This window comes from Mus caroli, unplaced genomic scaffold, assembly GCF_978045245.1.
Source record: "Mus caroli unplaced genomic scaffold, Mus_caroli_1 scaffold_11, whole genome shotgun sequence".
NCBI lineage: Eukaryota > Metazoa > Chordata > Mammalia > Rodentia > Muridae > Mus > Mus caroli.
Genome location: NW_028227266.1, coordinates 22,611,770 through 22,631,408, shown reverse-complemented (window position 1 = coordinate 22,631,408; position 19,639 = coordinate 22,611,770). Strand labels below are relative to the sequence as shown.

General features: G+C 42.6%; 1 protein-coding gene and 1 pseudogene across 1 annotated transcript in view; one reads left to right on the top strand and one right to left on the bottom strand.

Moving 5' to 3' along the window:
• The window catches only part of Eepd1 (endonuclease/exonuclease/phosphatase family domain containing 1), a 116,329-nt gene that overhangs the window by 50,350 nt on the left and 46,340 nt on the right, over window positions 1-19,639 (bottom strand). The window lies entirely within an intron of this gene.
• LOC115031999 (small nucleolar RNA SNORA70) lies at window positions 8,112-8,318 on the top strand (annotated as a pseudogene).

The window sequence follows — 19,639 nt, the reverse complement described above, 5'->3', positions numbered from 1 at the left end:
CTTGAAAAGGAATTTGCACATCGTGTTCACGATAGTCCTCATAACCCAAAGATGGAAACAACCCAAATGTGCACCAGCAGATAAATGGACAAACACAAAGTGGTGTGTGTGTGTGTGTGTGTGTGTGTGTGCATGTGTGTGTACATGTGCATTTCTGTGTCTATGTCTGTGTGTCAGTATGCATGCATGTGTGAGTGTGTATATGTGTCTGTGTATCTGTGTATGTCTATGTGTGTATGTATGTATGTACATGTGTGCATGTGTTTTTGTGTGTGTGTCTATCTGTGCATGTCTGTGCATATGTACACATCTGAGTGTCTGTGTGTGTCTGGGTCTGTGTATGTGCATGTGTGTCTATGTGTTTGTGTGTCTATGTCTGTGTGTCAATGTCTAAGTGTGTGTCTGTGTGTCGGAATGCGTGCATGTGTGCATGTATATATGTGTGTGTCTGTATGTATGTGCATGTGTGTGTGTGCAAGTGTGTATCTGTGTCTGTGTGTATGTCTGTGTCTATATGTGTCTCTGTATGTGCACATTGTTGTGTGTGCAGGTATGAATGTGTGTATGCACATATTCATGTGGGTATACATATGTGCATGTATGTATTATCCCTCCTTAAGAGGAAGGATATTCTGTTATATATACAATAGAGATCACAGATGCACCTTGAAATGCTCAGTGAAATAAATCATGACATAAAGATAGACTGGCTAATTTCACTTACATGAGGTAGCAAGAATAGCCAAATTGATAAAGACAGAAAGACGAGTGTTTCTTTCCTGGGTCTGAAGGGGTATGGGGAGTTACTGTTTAACTGGAATGGCTTTTTCTTGTATGAAGGTCCAGTTTGGAGTTAGATGGTGGTGGTGACACATCACTGCAAATGTGCTTACGACAGCAACTGCGTGCTTACCATTGGTTAAAATGGTAACTTTGGTTACACATAGTTTGTTAGCACACAGCGTCCTTACAGTGACTGATCACTGTTTCACGCAAAGACTAAATTCTGAGGAATATAGAAGTCAACAATTACTCATACTTAGTATTAACCTTCACTCACGGTCTTTCTGTAATAATGGTCGAAGTGTAAACATTATATATTGCTCATCAGGCACTGATGGTGCCTCACTGTATGCATGAGAACATGTGCAGAGTTCCAGGCTGCTTAGAAGCCACGATGAAGTTAGAATATAAGGTGAACTGTTCTGAGTGGATAAACAGAGATTCTAAGGGAATCCTGGTTTTACAGACACCACAGAAGGCTTCCTAAAGAGACCAAAATAGCCTTGCCAGGAGAGAATACCCAAAGATGCCAAGACGAGTGGACACTGTTACGGCTTCCAGTTAGGGCCTGGAGCCTTGACTGAACCCAATGACTGAATCCTGTAACCTCTAAGAGAAGCAACGGATGCCTTTGAGGCTATAATAAATCCACTACCATCTCCATCCACGATATGGGTGCTAATAGATCGCCTCAGGGCATCTCTCCACTAGCCCTGACTTCTCTTCCATCCTCCACAGATTTGCTTCAGCTGCTTCTCAGACTTAGTGACTCTTTGGACTATCTCCAAGGAGCTTCTCTGGTCAACCACCGTGGAGGGTTTCTGTTTCCTTCAGGATGCTTACCACTCTTTTTTAAAGTATTATTTGCTGTGGTACTTCCATTTATCTTCTCCAACTACTGAAACACTTTAAGGCTGAGGGAATCACATGTTGTTGCTCATAGTTTCCCTTGCAACGTCTACAGCAGACATGTGTAAAACATTCAAAAAATATCTGCTAACTTCATGGCCCAAGAGGCCCTAGGCCCAAGTTACTTTGAAAATTCATACATTCCAGTCATTCCTCCGTTTCTCCACATGAAAAAGACAATGCCTTAAAGGAAGTACCTGGACAAATTCACCCTGGGCAAAAGCCACTAAACATGGCTGTTAATGAAATACACCCTGAGGTGGCTCGAAGCCATTGGTCCCTCCTCAGCCATTCTGACTGCCAATGCACAAAGCCAAGATTCTAGCCATGTGAGCAACAATTTTATGTGCTAAGTTGGGAGTACCAGTCACAGCTCAAGTTACAAAAGCTTAAATTGCCTCTGAAATAACTACTGGGAAACATTCCCTCTGGAGGGGGGTGTTACATAGCCTCCTGTTCCTGCCTGTTTGTGATCTAGTGTCCAATATCAGATACCAAGTTAGATGTGGAAGCTGGGAAGTCTCTGAATTCTTTTTATCTCCTTCTACAAAGATACCACATTGAACCCATTGAAGAGCACCAAGGGAAATCTCTGGGGGGAAATGAAATGAAAATCACCCCCACCAACGCTCAGCTACTACTCCCCACTCTCTAGAACAGGGGTGACATCCACATGGCTCCTCTCCAGCCATCCCTGCCCTTGCCACTTTTCAAGGAACTTCCCTCCACTGAACCTAAACTAAACTTTAGAATCCTTCTCAACACCCTAGCAAACCATAGCCAATCAACTACAGATGATAGCAAGTTCAAACCCACTCAACATCTGCTCTGAAACAAATAGCAGCCCTAGTGTCATTGAGAAAGGGCAGAAAAAAAGACAGAAATTCTCACATTTAAAACCTAATCTCAAGATGAAAGGGTCTCTGGGATCCAAGAAATGATGGTGATGAGCCCCTCAATCCAGACAGTCTGCACCCCAAAATAGGAGCAAGTTAGGTGGCTGTTCCAGGACTTGATGCATAGGGCCCTTCAGCAAGCTAGGACTCTTCCCCCTGAGACCTTCAGGCTCTGTGTCCTCAGATGTCCCATTATATGCTATCCCACTGCTATTTCTAATGTTGGGTGCTCCTCAAGACTTGGCTATTTTTACCAGTACTAATGATATCCAATCTTCTAACACACCGGGTACACCCTGGGGAGCAATTTCATGCATATCTAGGAGCAGAAAACCTATTTACCAAATCTTCCATCTGATACCATCTAAATTCCTACTCTGGCAGATCATCTGATATGTTGTTTTCAATTCTGCCCCATCTTCTGTCCCTCCTTCCTTCTGCTACTTCACAAATAGCCATGGAATATCTCCAGCTGTAGATACTTGGGGTGGGGGATCCATGTGAACACAATAATGTCCCTGCCCTCAAGGGCTGTAAGGAACAAAAGTGCTGCTTAGTCACACATGCCCGGAGACAGGAGTGGGTGATATTTAGACTCTCCCACGTTCCAGTGTGGATCGGGGTCTCAAGAGCACGTTCTTCGGGAAGCCTGGTACCTAATCAGCATTCTCTGAGAGCTGCAGAGCCCAGGCAGATGAACACGGCCATGAACAGCCCTTCCTTTTCCTGTACCCCACTTAAAGATCGGGAAAGCACAGACATCAGCTACCAGCACTGATTCACTGATGTGGTTCAGAAAGAATCTCAGTGGCCAGGTTAGAGCACAAGCAATCCTTGGAAGCACCTAGAATACACACAGTTAAGTCCTGCCACATAAGGGGGCAATGTGCTGGAGAGCACTGTCTTTTACAAGAGTGACAGCTGCCACAGTGAAGTCTCTAAGAGGACTAGGAGAGGCTGTGCGGAGAGTGCACTCTCCCGTGGTGAAGACAAGTGCCACCACATCAGAGGAAAGCCAAAGGCCAATGGCAGTCTGGGTAGCTCAGAGCCACAAACTCAGCAGACCTCAGTAGCCCCTGAGGACATGGACAAGAACACTCTATAGGTCTTTTTTGTTGTTGTTGTTGTTGGAGAATTCCATACATGATTAGTGTATTTACATCATTTCTACCCTTCCCTCCTCCCCCTCCTTCCAAACCCCCCAATTCTCTTTCAGACTCATGAACTCTTCTTTATTATTGTTACACACACACACACACACACACACACAAACACAGGATGAGTTCACTGAGTGTTGCTCATATGTGTATGTGTTTAGGGCTGACCACTTGGGATTGGAATATCTATGGGGGAGAGTGAGAGACTGAGACTGATTCTCTCTCTCTCTCTCTCTCTCTCTCTCTCTCTCACACACACACACACACACACACACACACACATCAGCCATTAATTTCACATAGCCCTCTATCTAGGGGTGGCATATTGTGAGTCCCCCCAATTGCATGACAGCTGGTGTTAGCATTGTGTTGTTCTTATTTAAGTTTTGCAGAAATTTCAGGGGTGGAGCTTCCTGTCCTACATATCTGAAGCTATCTTGCAGCAGACAAGATTCTCTGAATCTTACACTCCTCCAGCTCCCTCTTCTACAATGCTCCCTAAGACTGCAGTGTAAAGGTTGTATAAGGGTTATAACACACTTAAAGGTAAAACTCCCAACTCTACAGCCAGGCAAACGTTCATGAAGATTATACCTTAGTAAAAGGAAGACTATTAAGAACTACAGTGCATGGTATAGGATAGTATCTGATAAATCCATGAGTGTCACATGACGACATACGTATCATCACATGAACAAAACACTTAATCCTGCCTTACATACAAGGCACTACTGGGAGACACTGAGAAGCAAGGGGAGCCTTTGTCTTAAAGCACTATATCTGATGAACAAACCAGATGATGACATCCACCCGTTGGTGAGCACATGCTATACAGCCCAGTAGAAGGATACCAGACAAAGCTAGGAGGCTCCTTCTGTTGCTGTTTTATTTGAAACAGGGTCTCATTATGTAACCTAGGCTGGCTTGAATTTATGATTCTCCTGCCACAGCCTCCTGAGTATGCACCATCTCAGTGGAGTTTTTTTGAATGAACTATGAGAAATGGTTGGGTATGAGAAACCTCACCTCAGTGCTAAGACTGGGAACTGGAGGGAACATGTCATTCCGGAGGACAATGGAAATGGAGATGGGTGAATTACATCTGACACTTAAGTCTTGAGACCTTTGAATGCAGTATGAGAGAGATAGTAACTGACTGTACTGAACTGAACAAGTTTTGGAATCTAGAATTGGACAATAGGGTAGAGAGATGGTGTCAAAGAAGGGAACTTCCTCAGGAGGCTAAACACAGAGAATAGCCAACAGCAGATGCTCTAAGCCATAACTATTTTTATATTAATTTCTTTTACGTTTATGTGTGTGTGTTAGAGTGTGCCTGTGTGTGACATATGTGTATACAGGAGCCCAAGGAGGTCTGAAGAGGTGTCAGATCCCCTGGAACTAAAGTTACAGGCAGTTACAAGCTTCAGTGTTGATGCTGGGAATCAAACCCAAGTCCTCTGCAAGAGCAATAAGCACCCTTAACTAGTGGGCTATCTCTCCAGGTCCCTAAGCCATAGCCAATAAGAGACATAAAGAAATTCGGTATACAGTGTAGATGAAAATCCCAGCATCTGGGAGGATGGGACAAGTGGAATGCTGTCTCTGGGTTAGCTGGTGTTACACAGTAGGATAATGAGTTCTAAGATGAGAGTGGGCTACAACATGGGAACTAGTCAAAACAACACCAAAACAAACAAAAACAAAAAAACCCAAAAATTTGTTTTGGAGAGCAGGAGGACTTCAAGGAAAGTGGAAAGAAAATATAGAGCCTAAAGCCAAGGCCACACTTTGGAGAACAATGGCTGATACCCAGAGCAAGAGAGACCCCAGGGATAGTGGATACCACAGTTCAGTGGGTCAGAAGTAGATAGGAGGTAAGAAGAGGAAATCTTGATGTTAAAATCTAGGCAAAAGATATGTTCTCTCTTCTCCTCATACAGCCAGCTTTGTGCAAGATTAGAGCTCAGGGCTCTGTATTTGGTTGGCACCCCTGCTTGCTGCCCCCCACTCCCCCCAGGCTGGGGAACCCTGTCTGCTCTCCTTCCCTTAACCCCACCCCTATAGAGAAAACTCAGAGCTAATACATCATCACCACTCACTTCTCCATTTCAGGCAACCCATACAAGAGTGCCTGCCCAGGGGTTCAGCTTTTGACCTTATATGGGCACAACCCCAGCTCTGAGCTAACACATCTCCTCTCACCTAACACCTATAAATCCCCTTTCCTTAGCATGGGTGTACAGTTCCCCTGGCCTTGCTCCTTGGGACCAGTGAACCCACCCAGGAGCAGCATCTAATAAACCTGCCATTATATTCTGCTGGCCCATCTGGCCAATAACTCTGTACATTCTTTTGTGTTTATTTTTAAATTTTTCATTTGTTTTATTTTGTTTTGTTGCTGTTATTGTTTGATTTGCTATTAGGTAGGATTTCACTCTGTAGCCTAGGATATGTTATCCTGTGTAGTCTCATACTTGCTGTGGCAATCACCATGCCTCAGCCTCCCAAGTGCTGGATGGCAAGAGTGAGCCCCATGCTCAGCCCCATCCTTGATTAAATTCTATCAGTTTTGCTCAGAGTATGTGAATACCATTTGTCTAGTACAGCAGAATACAAAGGTTCTAGAGAGTTCCAAAAAGAACCCAGGGCAGTTTTGCATTACAATACAACATTCCCACAATCTCCTTTACAAGGAAAAAGAAGAGTGTGGAGACTCTCCATTTTAGGAGCCCATGCCAAACCCTATGGAGATCCCAGGAAGGCAAACTGTAATCCCAGAACATCTGTCATGTTAACTCCAGAATCCTGGAGGAGCACGAGCCATATCTGTAGCAGAGGGGAGCAGCAGGAAGCCCCTAGCAAGGGCAAGAGAAGGAAGGCAGGGAAGGTGTAACCACAGCCCAACATGGTGGCCACAGGCCAGGACAACTATTCAATGTCCCTTAGGAAGTTGAACAAAATCAAGGCCATGAATGGGGTCAACCCAGCTGCTCAAACATTTCCCCCTCCTCCTTCAGAGTAGACTCCACATGAACAAGGTCATGAAGAAAGCTCCCTGTGGTCTCCAGTTTTCAGAAGAGGTCATGAATGTCACAGGCAGACTGGAAAAAGGGGTGTCAGCCTCTGCCCTGCACTGGCTTCTGAGGGAAGACACAGGAATCCGTTGTCACTGCCAACCAACATGCTGGCATCTCAGCCTTCCCCACTGGAGCTGAGTGCTACTGCTACTGCTCAGTTATGTCAGGTCTGGAACAATCTACATGCAATTCAGCCTGTAGTCACTGCCCTTGAAGAGCCCACAAAACAGTCTGGAAAAGGACAATATTTAAGGACAGTCCCTGGAGTTTCTGTTCCAGTTTCAGGTTTTCAACTGCTTGGTTTCATTACCTTTTCTTAGAAATCGATTCGATCTACTCCTATTTCCAAATGTTAAGCAAAGAACCATACTAGAACAACCTCCTCATCCAAATCTATACTCCCCTTCTTCACTCTTTCATATCTGAAAATATTTTTTTTTCTTTTCATCTTAGGAACTGGGTTTAGGGCTGGCAGCCATATGGCTTAGTGAGGAAAGGTGCCTGCTATGAAGTATGTCCATTTGGGTTTGATCACCAGAACCCATACAAAGGTGGTGGGAAAGATCTGACTCCACAAAGTTGTCCTCTGACACCGCACACATCCGTTGAATACTATAGTTGTATTGCTTTTACCCTTTCTTCTCTCCCCCTTCAACTCCTCCTGTTCCCCCCACTCCCTGTCAAATTCATGACCTCTTCTTTGGTTATTAATGTTACACGAGTATACGCATGTAAAACCTACTGAGATCACTTAGTGCTACTCATATGAACATGAGTCTAGGGCTGGCCGCTTAGAACTAGATATTCTGACTCTGAAGGAAACAGATTCCCCCTTTCTCAGCAGTCACTAACTGCCTGTGGTTCTTCATGTAGGGTGTAGCCTTGAGACTTTCCCCCTATCCAACTTGGCACATTGACTGGTATTCTGTAGGACTTGCTTAGGTAACCACAGTCTCAAGGTTTTGTGGGTGCAGCTTCCTTGACCCATTCAGAAAACATAATCTCACAGCTTGTACACTCTATGTGCCCCCCTTCCTAGATTGTGTGTGTGTGTCTGTGCTTACTATGTTCAAAGGTTACTTGGGTTGACTCTACATCACTAAGCATAATCATGTCTCATGTGACAACACATTAGTTTAGTCAAGGATGGGCCAAATATGCAGTGGTGGTATCATAAGCTTTTATTTTCCGTGCTTTTGGAGCCTTTTTAGCCCAAATGAGAGTATTCAATGATGCCTATACCAAATAATGAAATCACCTTATGACTTGCTTCTCCAAATGTGTCCCTGTTGCTAAGTAATGCATGCCTATAGTTGGTTTGTGGGTTTTGTGTTTCTATATTTCTAAAGCAACACAGTACAGGATGGGCCCTGTACATTTTTCACTTTTTAAAATACAGTATTCAGTGAACAATGGTTGCAAACAGCAGGCTCATTGGTACTACATGCAGCTTGCTGTTTGTATGGGTTGTCCTGGGAACCCTGGAGATTGGCCTTTCCATGACTACAAATATCACTCACTTTTTTTTTTTTTTTTTTTTTTTGGTCCCTATTTAGGCTCCACGTAGATATGTATGAGACCTTTGGGAAGAATTAGAGCAAGAAGGCTAGGATTCACACTTGCTAAGTCTTTATCTCTAAGTTGCAAACAGAGGCGGTGTAGAAATATAGCCATTGATCTCTGACTGCTAGAAATTCCATATCTCAAATGTCTGGGACTTCATCAAGTTTGATGTGGATAAATACAAAATGCATCCCCAGTTGTGGTTCCATGGGATAAGTAGCAGGCCCAGCACAAGTGAGGGCTTCCATGGTGCTGCCTCTCCTTAATCATGCCTACCAAAAAATTCTACTTCCTACCCAATACAAAGATAAAGTAGTTGGGCTTGCTGGAATATACGTAATCATAGCACTGGTGGAGATAAAGCCAAAGGATTTTGAATTGGAGTCAGCTGGGGACTTCATAGCACAGAGCACTCTTTTGATCTCCTTTATAGAGAGTTTTTGGTTTTATTTCCAAAATGTTTGATCAGTTCAAAACTCTGGGAATCTAAACGTATTTACCACTAAGTTTATTCATGGTGGTGCAGAGAGTAAGATCCAACAACTGAAGTCAATTTGACCTGTGCTGCCTCCAGCTTGCAGGGTTTTAGGAACTTCAGGAGCTCCAGGGAAGATGGAAATAGAGAATCAATCACATACTTTTGTGGCCCTATGCAGGGACTGCATGGGTAAACTCTGAATGTTGCTCTGCTCATAGGAAGCATTCACAGAGGTGGGTATAAGCACTCAAGTTACTTTGAGGCTTTCTTTAGTCATTAACTCTTTCCTGAAGATCAAAAAGCAGAAAGAAAGAAAGAAAACTATTTGGGAGGAAACATAGTGTTCCAGATAGGCAGCATAATAGGTATCATCTACTCTCCCCTTTTGGATTCCCACTGTAAGAGTTGTGGCTTCTTTTCTTTTGGTTTTTCCAAACACAGTTTCTCTGTGTAGCTCTGGCCATCCTAGAACTCACTCTGTAGACTAGGCTGGCTTTAAACTCAAAGATCTGCCTGCCTCTGCCTCCAAGTGCTGGATGAAAGGCACCTGCTACCATGCTCTGCTTGTGACTGTTTTTAAAGCTCAATTGATCGGCTCCTAACCAAGGACCCTATAGATGACGTTGTGTTGCAGTGTTCAAAGGCTGACATACCTGTGACTAGAGGGCCCATCCAGAATAAACTCACTGGGATGTATTTTCACTATAGAGCAGAAAAATTATTTCTAATGCTAGGGAACTGCTTGTTAGTGAAACATTAGCAGCACTCTCTAGGGCTACCAATTTCAGTGCTTCTAACAGCCATTCCCATTGCGGTGAGTTTCAAGCCAGAGCTAAGAGATGAGATCAGCTGGCTCTTATGAGGCCTCTACACCCTAGCTGCAAGGCTCTCTAGTGAGAAGGTCTAGAGATTAAATGTATGTGGCCCTTTAAGTTTGTATGTGAAAACCCAACATCCTTTTTTTTTTAATTAGGTATTTTCCTCATTTACATTTCCAACAGGTCTTTTTTTTTTAATATTTTTTTATTACGTATTCTCCTCAATTACATTTCCAATGCTATCCCAAAAGTCCCCCATACCCTCCCCCCAACTTCCCTACCCACCCATTCCCATTTTTTTTGGCCCTGGCGTTCCCCTGTACTGGGGCATATAAAGTTTGTGTGTCCAATGGGCCTCTCTTTCCAGTGATGGCCGACTAGGCCATCTTTTGATACATATGCAGCTAGAGACAAGAGCTCCAGGGTACTGGTTAGTTCAGAATGTTGTTCCACCTATAGGGTTGCAGATCCCTTTAGCTCCTTGGGTACTTTCTCTAGCTCCTCCATTGGGAGCCCTGTGATCCATCTAATAGCTGACTGTGAGCATCACTTCTGTGTTTGTTAGGCCCCGGCATAGTCTCACAAGAGACAGCTATATCTGGGACCTTTCAGCAAAATCTTGCTAGTGTATGCAATGGTGTCAGCGTTTGGAAGCTGATTATGGGGTGGATCCCTGGATATGGGAGTCTCTAGATGGTCCATTCTTTCGTCACAGCTCCAGACTTTGTCTCTGTAACTCCTTCCATGGGTGTTTTGTTCCCAATTCTAAGAAGGTGCACAGTGTCCACACTTTGGTCTTCATTCTTCTTGAGTTTCATGCGTTTAGCAAATTGTATCTTATATCTTGTGATGCTGGCGAGGATGTGGAGAAAGAGGAACACTCCTCCATTGTTGGTGGGATTGCAAGCTTGTACAACCACTCTGGAAATCAGTCTGGCTGTTCCTTAGAAAATTGGACATAGTACTACCGGAGGATCCAGCAATACCTCTCCTGGGCATATATCCAGAAGATGTCCCAACAGGTAAGAAGGACACATGCTCCACTATGTTCATAGCAGCCTTATTTATAATAGCCAGAAGCTGGAAAGAACCCAGATGCCCCTCAACAGAGGAATGGATACAGAAAATGTGGTACATTTACACAATGGAGTACTACTCAGCTATTAAAAAGAATGAATTTATGAAATTCCTAGGCAAATGGATGGACCTGGAGGGCATCATCCTGAGTGAGGTAACCCAATCACAAAGGAACTCACACAATATGTACTCACTGATAAGTGGATATTAGCCCAAAACCCAACATCCTAATGTGATAGAGTTGGGGGTTCTTTGATGATGCACGAGAGGAAGAGCCTTTTCACAGGTATAGCTTATTCTACTGTGCTGTGAAGATTCTGTATTTAATACAAATGGAAGGATGGAGAAACCCTGCACTAAGCACATCTATTGACAGGGATGTAATCACTTTGCATCTCTGTCTCATTCTCATAGTGCTTCACACTTCTGCATTATTACAATAACCATGATCAGTCATCTACTATGTTATGATTGTGATTGTTGGATGCCATACAAGTACCATATAATACAGTGAGCTTAACTAGTAAATCTGCATGTTTACCCTGCTTGAAAGCTGGTCCCCATCTCTCTCCCTCTCCTCCAGCCTCCTTAGCCTCTGAAACACAACAGTATTAAAATCAGGCCAGTCAATCATCTTACAGACATCTATGAGTATCCACGGAAAAGAAAGAGTATAAAGCCTCTCACTTTAAATCAGTGGTTCTCAACCTTCCTAACACTGAGACCCTTTAGTAGAGTTCCTCGTGTTGTAGTAATCGACCCCCACCCACATACCATTAATAACCCAAGCATAAAAATATTTTCATTGCAACTACAATTTTGCCACTGTCATGAATCATAATGCAAATACGTGTGTTTTCTGATGTTCTTAGGAAACCCCTATGAATGGGTCATTTGACACCCAAAGGGGTCACAATCCACAGGTTGAGAAATCACTGTTTTAAATGAAATACTAGACATGGGCTAGCTAAGTAAAAAAAAATAACACGAACCAAGGCAGGAGGCACAGGATGGATGCTGTGCCTCCTGCACCTAAGAACTATTCAGGCTGTGAAAGCAAAGGAAAAATTTTTTATTTTGTTATCTTTAATTGGTTAATTAATTAATTAATTAAATTATTCTGGTGAGCATGGGGAAGGCTCTTGGGAAAATGAAAAATGCTAATTTGTTGAAGACAGACAGGATACATAAGCAAAACAGCTTCAGTGTTGATAGGGAAATGTTGTAGGGGTTTGGACAGATCAACCCCCCACCCCGAGCAGATCTGAAGTCTAATCCAAAGCAAGGCCCTATGCTCTAACCCTGTGACCCCCCCAAGAGAGCTGAGGGGGCTGGAGAAGACAAGTTTGGGGCTTAAGGAAATGGCCATGTCTAGGACACAAAGCAGGTGACGCAGCAAGTGTTGATTTGAGAGCCACAAGAAGCACACGGGGCCCCTAAGACCACTGGTACAGGCTGCTACAAGTCCCCAGGACTTCAGAGCCAGGGACAGCAAAGCCTAGCTTTAGAACACTCCAGACAGGCCATCTCTTGTTAGGACTGAATGTAGCTCGTGACTTTGAGTGGAAGCCAATGCTCATTTCATGTTCCCAAATTCCTAGTGTCCCCGAGAATGAGACTGAAATCTTCCTGCATCCAGTAAGCAAAGTAGCAGAGGCCAGATGGCAGTGTAGCTGTTCGCAACATGGCTTCCTAAATATTTGCAGCTGATTGTTATGACTTACTTTCCAGAAAAGGTTCCTTTCAAATATTATGGGACACTTACAAAACACCTAATCACCCATGATCTCTGGCAGACACATCCAACCAGATGAATGCTGCTTTTCTGCCTGCCAGCGTAGCTGTTCATTCTGAAGGCATCATGTCAACTGCATAGGCTTATTACTTAAGAGATGCATTTATAAGACTTGATCTGCTATAGATTCCTCTAATGGATATGGCAGTGTGGAGGGGGAATGGGCTGGAAAGGATTTACCATTCTAGATGCCATTAAGAATATTTGAAATTTATGAGAGGTGAAGACGTCAACGTTAAGGAGAGTTGGAAAGAACTTGATTCCAACCCTCATGAATGATTAAGGGGTTCGAGACTTGAGTGGAGGAAGTGACTGGAGAGGTGAGGGAAACAGTAGAAAGCAGGGGAGTGGAGCTTGAGGTATGCCTGAACTCCCATGATGTCATGTTAACCAAGAGGTGGGGACTATCTCCTGAAATGGAGTCTGCAGCTGATGACAGTGCCTTAAGATGCTTAAGTGAGGCAAAGGTCTCTCGGTGTCACTGTGAACTCAGTTGGTAAATACAAGAGAGGACTGTCTCTAACTTTCAGAGGTTCTGCTAATGGGTGATGCTATCAAACATTGTGACAGCCTAGAAAGAAACCTGTGAGGAAGAAATCAGGCAACAAGCTTCATTGGTATAAGTCATAAACACAGCTACTGACCAGGGGCCACCAACAGCTTGATCAATATGCAGTATCATGTAGGGAAGACTCCCTCGCAACCCCAGGGAAGGACCACAGCTCCCTGCAGGCTCAAATGACCACATGCTGTTTTCAGCAATAATGTATTTTAACTACAAATACGCACACTCACAGACTCTATTTTAATGCAAGCATTCCTTTTACTTGGACTTAAGAAACCAAAAACGACTCCGCTATTTCTATGCAACAAGCCACCTTACTGTAATGAGACCCTTGTGTATGCACATCAACCAGGCCTCAGATAGCCTTACTCATCTTACCACAGACAGCACAGAATAAAGGCATCTTATTATGTATGAACTAAGATACAGGTCCTCACAGGATAACAGATTAACTGGCACTTTTATCTCGGACTTCCCAGACTCTAAAGTAGGAGAGCTTAATGCCTGTTGTTTATAAGTCATCGGCTCTGCAGTATTTTGTCATAGAACCTTGAGCAGACCGTGACAGATCAGATCTGTAATGGCCTAAGGTTATAAAATACGTAACATTTCTATAATGAATGTATAAAAACTAAAGCAGAGCCAGTAGCTGGAGTGACTGAGTACCCAGAAGCAGGTGGCCAGTGGCAAATGGGGAGGTTGGTGAAGGCCTGTCCTATAGAAGGCATTTGGTCAGACTGCAGTTTCTACTCTGTAAAATTAGGATGATAATTCTAATTTAATAGGCTTGCTGTGAAAATTCAATGAAATGCCATTTGCTTGCATTATATAGTAGGTACTCAATAAATTGGACCTAATGATATTTTTGTGCATTGAAATGGACATAATTCTTACCTTCATTATAACTGGAAAGTACATCAAGAGCTGTCATTGATCAAAATAAAGCTAAAATTTTCCTCCTAAAAAAAAACTGTTGCAAATGACTGGCTGGCACATGAAAAAGGCCTGTGAATGTGGAGTTGCTAAGCTGGCATTTCTGCAATACTCCTTCCATCACCAGTAAATCACTTCAAAGTACAGACGCTCCTTCCGGCTCCATCCTAGGCACTCCCTCAGAGTACAATGACTATTATATGTTCTCTAAAGTTGACTAGACAGCACACGTTTGTTCTTTATCCCTAAAATTTAAAAGTATGGAAATAATGGGCAAAATATGCACAGATTAAATAATCTTTATCTTAATGCTTAAGATTTGGAATATATATATCTATATAGCTGTGTGTGTGTGTGTGTGTGTGTGTGTGTGTGTGTGTGTGTGTGTGAAATGGGGTGCTGGTGGATTGGACCTAAGTTTAAACAAGAAACTTACTTGAGTTTCAAAAAGACCTTGTACACATGGACTAAAAGATACACACACACACATGTATATATATATTTGTAGTCTATGTTCTAAGTATAAGATAGCTCATGAGATCAGGGTCAGAATTTTTGTAATTTTAAATAGACATGCTTGTTGAAAACTATCAAACCTGCATATGGGAGTTGTTATAAATTAAAGTCCCATTAACAAAAAAAAAAAAAAATGAGAACAAAAATCCTAGAAGTTAAAGTATAAGATGTTGGAAAGGAATTAAACGTCACGTCATTTAAAAGTGGAGACGTGAAATACTTTCCTTAAATAGAGGGGAAATTTTACTATTTTAGGGATGCTGTGGTGCACACCTTTAATCCCAGCACTGAAGAAGAGCAGTTGGATCTCGAGTCCAAGGCCAACCTGGCCTACAGAGTGAGTTCCAGGACAGCCAGGGCTACACAGAGAAACCCTGTCTCTGAAAACCAAAAGAATCCTCTGCAGCAATTTCTAAATTGGGGTGAAAGGAAGAAAAAGAAAGCATTTCCCCCTGACATATACTGAGCTGCATGCTTCCTAAACACTTCTGTTTACACTGGCATTCTGGCTACTTAAAAGATAAGGACAGTACTGTGAGCCAGGATGCCTCACGAGAGCTAAACCTTCCTCCAAACTCAGGGCCTAGGGCGCCAGTACTTCCACTTCATCCTAATCTTCTTCCCTGTGTCACCACCAACAGGGAAGAGATGAAGCTGCAGAGCACCCAGGAGGCCCTTGCTGGTCATTTTTAACCCAGGTGACTATGACTCAAAATGGAAGTACCCACTGAGCTCTCCACTCAGCATCCTTCACTCCAGTCCAAATGAACCCCGGTCCTCCAAAGATAGAACTCACCCAGGCCTTCCTCGGCTCTGGCCTCTACTTCTACAGATACAAGTCCTTCCCAACCTACATAAAGTGACCATCCCTCCCCGTCCCTCCTCCTGTCATTGCCCAGCTTTAGTACTTGTGTCCAAAGCTCATCAACTGATGTTTGGAATGACTTCTGATCACATTTACATCTGATCACATTTTCAGACAGCAAATACCATGTTTTTGACACAGGAATTAATGTGAACAATCTATCCATGCTGGAAAGACATTCTGAAGTCCAGCTTTACATGTGATCATGTCTTCATACAGAACGTGGGTGAACAACCACTTCTCGAGGCACTTTAAAACAAAATGAGCCTTCACTCAGTGCTTCCCAGCACCCAGGATGCCCTCTATCCCCAGCTAGGCTCACTACTGGCTCTTTCAGTCCATTGCCAATGTTTTAAGAATGTTGTTCTTCATTTTATTTTTCTAAGAAAGTATAAGGAAGTTCTTTTTTTACTTACAGGACATGCAAGTAAAAAGGAACTTTCTGCTTTCAGAGCACACTGAGAGTAAGAAAGTTATATAACACGGCATAGACTCCACGCTTGCAAACTAATGTTCCTTCCAGAATGCATATGGCTTTGAAGGCTGACCTTTCACCTCATCCCAACATTGCTCGTCCGTCCTTTAGGAACAGATGAAATGCACCACTGGATTGTCAGAGGCAAGGGTCTCCCTTCATCAACAAAAAGCAAAGCTTCCTACCTCCCTGTAAGTGAAAACCAGCCAGTCAGATTCTCTGGTCAGAGGGTTGTTTTAAGCAGTGGCTCATGAGGTCACAGTTTAAAAACATCTTTTATTTAGGTTTTAGGAATAAGTTTTCTAGAATGCTTTTCTTTTCTGAAATACTTAGAAAATATAGAGGAAACAAGGAGCATGAACATAATCCTGCTACGTGGGAATTAATCCACTAGGGTCTTAATTATACATTCTAGACCTTTCGAAAGTGAATACAGTACCTAAAGGGCTTGGCATCCACCTCCACAGATAATTGCTCAGCCATGTTCACTGATGCTCTCTATTCACAATAGCTGGGAAATAGAAATAACCTAACTGTCCTTCAGAAAACTGGCAGACAATGAGAATGTAGTGCATGGATGCTATAGAATATTATTCAAATGTAGAAAGAAAGATGATAAAAGAAAGGAAGGAAGAAAGGATGGATGGAAGGAAGGAAGGAGGGAAAGAAGAAGAAAGGAAGGAAGAAGATAAAGAAATAATTAACTTTACAGGTTAAAAACAAAAAATGGACTGAACTAGAAAAGACAATATAGGGTGAGGTAACCCAGACCCAGAAGGACAAACGTCACAAGTTCTTTCCCATCTGAGTCTCCTAACTCTAAACCTTCAGATATGAAGGTAACTGCAAAAGTCAGGAAGGCAAAAACAGACCTTTGCTGAGTGGGGCAGTAGGGAAGCAGTAGAGGGGAATAGCAGGGTACAAGTGAGCTCTACTCAGGGAGAGGAAGGAGAGGTGGAAAAATAACAACAGGGAGCTCTGAAAAGTCTTGAGGAACCATGTTACTATCTTCCCTTAAATAAAAAGTATACGTGGAAGTCTGTGTGTAAATGTACTTATATAGATTAAATGATATTGTCTTATCCAGTCTGAAAATGCTCCCTCTAAGAACAAAAGACCATTTAGCACAAACCCCAGTAACTAGACTTAAGAAGGCCTGGTTTAACTTGTCAGTCAGGACTGCCCAAGAGACTCCCCAGACAGATAGCCTATTGTTAGTACCCTTAGTTGCCTTCCCAGACATAGAAGGCTAAGTCCTTTCCCTACTGCTGATGACATCATGCCCTTCAGACACAGGACCCAGGGGACCCTGAGCTAGAACTAACCTAAAAGCCCCCTCCTTGAGGAAGAGCTTTCATGGTCTAGAAGGCACCATGCAAGCTTCCAAAGCAGGGAAACCACCAACAGCTCTACCAAGCTATGATGGCCATGCACCACAGTGACCAGCAAAGCACGATCACACTAAAGGAACAATAGTGGCACTAATATTTTGGCAGTAACCAACAGCTCTCTGATTGGTCTTAAGATTCCCTCAGCAAAAGAGAAATCATGCCTGGTACTAGAAACCTAGCCAACTACCCAAGGCTAGCGAAGCCATGGATCTTGGTGGAGAACCTACAATCACCAATTTACCAAACCAGCACAATCTCTACCTGTATCCTTAGTATTTGCCCTTATAGCCAAAGATGAATGTAGTCTTCACCCCTCATCAAGGAAATTTCTCTTTACAACAGATGAAGACCATCATAGAAAGCCACAGTCAATCAATATCCATAATTGTAGACCCCAGCCACAACAGATATAGCTACAAAGCACTGCTGCACCTAAGGGTCTGAGCACATTGCAGAAGAGGGGGTGGTAAGACTGTAAGAGCCACACTTTCCAGTGTGGGTAGACATGTACATTTTTTTAATGGTTTTTTGAGACAGGGTTTCTCTGTATAGCCCTGGCTGTCCTGGAACTCACTCTGTAGACAAGGCTGGCCTCAAACTCAGAAATCCACCTGCCTCTGCCTCCCAAGAACTGGGATTAAAGGTTTGCACCACCACTGCCCAGCCACATTTTCTAATGAAGCTCAGTCTGTTATATGGCAGTTGTACAGCACCCAAAACAATTACAAGAGTAATAACATAGATCACTGGTCATAGTTATTATAATAATGCAGAAATTTGAAACACTACAAGACAGAGATGCAAAGTGATTATATTGTTGTCAATACTTTTTTCAGTGCAGGTTTTCTACAAATTTCATCTGTCTTAAAGACAGTTTGCCATGTGACTGTATTTACTAAGAATGTCAGAAGCTATGCCATAATGGCTCATCAACATACCTGTCTAAACATGAGTTGAATAAGAACAATAGGCACGCTAAAGTGAAGAGCCCATGAGGCCTCAACCCTATACAAAAAAATACAAGCAACTAAAGAATGTTGAGAAGAGGAGAAATAGCTTTCCCCAGGGAAAGCTCACCAACTGCTTATCTAATAGCAGTCATCGCTGAAAACACACACGTTCCATAGACTGAGCAGGTTGCATTTATGTATTCATGGATATATGTACATAAAGGACACACATATATAACCATATGTAACAACAATTAATAATAAAAAAAAAAGCAGCCAAAGCCATGAATTTGAAAAAGAAAGAATAAGGAGTAGTATATAGGGAAATTGGAGGGATGAATGAAAAGGCAGAAAATGATGTTATTATATTATAATCTCAAAAAACAAAACAATTTTAAATGAAAAGAAACAACAGGTGAAATTAATTAATTAATTAATTAATGTTTTATGGCTGACTTGCCTGTGTGGGTCTCTAACCCTAGTGCTGTTGTAGGGGTAGAGAGTCAGGCAGGTGGGTCCTGGAACTCAATGGCTGGCTAACTTTTAATATTAATGAGCTCCATATACATTTCATAAAATTGGAATATGATCCATACTGTTTTCTATCATTTGTAATACCATAGAGTAATATAAATTATCACTAATAACTGGCATGCCATGTCATTAACTGATAATCTTGGGAGTATTTACAAATATACAAGTCCATGCAATAATTAACTAAGCCTTAGTAGACATCAGGACTTTCTTCACTGTTGGAATTAGCATCTGGGTGAGGCGCTTTGAACATCACACTTTTTACATAACTTCCACTGCTTGCTTCCACCAGTAAATTCCTGTGAGAATAACGTGAAGGGCTATGGCAGTTTCCATGGTTTTTTAATAACTTCTGCAAATTTTCCCTTCAGAATCCACTTTAGAAATTGGATTTTTAGAATTTTTTAGAAATTGGATTCCACTGTATCACAATAGACTCTCTTGAGTCGAATAATTAAAAACTCTTTATCTGGGCTACTATCCACTTATCAGTGAGTGCATATCAAGTGACTTCTTTTGTGATTGGGTTACCTCACTCAGGATGATATCCTCCAGATCTAGCCATTTGCCTAAGAATTTCATAAATTCATTGTTTTTAATTGCTGAGTAGTACTCCATTTCCATCCCATATACAACCACTAAACCCAGACACTATTGCATATGCCAGCAAGATTCTGCTGACAGGACCCTGATATAGCTATCTCTTGTGAGGCTATGCCAGTGCCCGGCAAATACAGAAGTGGATGCTCACAGTCATCTATTGGATGGAACAAAGGGCCCCTAAAGAAGGAGCTAGAGAAAATACCCAAAGAGCTAAAGGGGTCAGCAACCCTATAAGAGGATCAACAATATGA